This window comes from Rhagoletis pomonella, unplaced genomic scaffold (assembly GCF_013731165.1).
Source record: "Rhagoletis pomonella isolate Grant_MI unplaced genomic scaffold, Rhpom_1.0 Rhpom_scaffold_00008, whole genome shotgun sequence".
Classification (NCBI taxonomy): Eukaryota; Metazoa; Arthropoda; class Insecta; order Diptera; family Tephritidae; genus Rhagoletis; species Rhagoletis pomonella.
The window spans coordinates 31,217,642-31,218,821 of NW_023458562.1; positions in this window are offsets into that span (position 1 = coordinate 31,217,642).

Here is a 1,180-nt window from a genome sequence, read left to right on the forward strand (position 1 = left end):
TTTCGTGATTTGTGGTATGGATTATGGTTCCGCCCATCCCGAAATTCGATTTTTAATTGTACCGCGGGTCCCGAAATCTATCACCCGGAAAAATTCACATGTCTTTCAAATTAATATTTTAAATAATAAAAAAGAAAATGAAAGATCTGGCAGTGACGTGCCTCCCACAGGTCCCGACATTCCTCGCCCATCTCTAGTATGAGTGTTCATGCGTGATAGAATGGTCCAATTCATTGAAGAATCTTGAGAGATTGTTAGATGCGCACTTGAAACTTGGTTTAAAGGGAAGATGGCTTGGAAGTCGTTCGCTGGAAACTCCATTCAGCTGTTATGTATCGCCATTAAGCAGAGGCATCCCTCGCCTTTGTTTTCCATGTAAGACGCTTGGCTTTTAGTTCGTGTATGAACAGGACACTGGTTGTGGTTAAGATATGTATGTCTTTGAGTTAGCTCTAACTTACGATAAGATGTGCAGGGGATGTGTAATGAATTATGAGACTGTGGAGCACATACTATGTGAATCTCAAGGCAGCTGCCAAAGGAGGGTACATAAAGTTAAGAATTTTGTGGTTATTCTGAATACTGCTCCTAATCCTAGGGATTCGCTAGTTATCCGGTCAAAGTATTTCGGGTTGCGCTATGGGTCTTAATGGTCTTTGCGAACCTCGCAGTCGTTTCTGTTAATAAATCCCTCTTCAATATTGCGGAATCGGGATCAGCATTGGCATCGGTATCGTTATCTCTACCCTCAGTGCTACGCTTGTAGCTAGCGCTCGCTTTATTAACCGCTGAATATTGAGGTTAAGTGCATTTTTTATGAGGCGCACATATGTAAGGGAAAAGAGACAAAAGCATAATGCAACAAAAGTAACATACCAGTCAAATTGCTATACGATCATATTGATTTTGTTAACGCAATATTTTGACACTGACATAATGACAGCTTATAGCAACCAAGAAAATTACCCCTGAAAGCAGATGAACCAACTGCTATTAAAAATCTTTAGCGCACACGAAAAGCAATTAAGGGTTAAAAACAAACAAACAAGAAAATACGATAATTTTTTACGCCACCAAAATGCAATAAAAACAAACACATATACAATAAAAAATCAGCAAAGCATAGAAGGGACTAATATAAAATAACACAAATTAAAGCCAATTTATATCCATTTGTAAG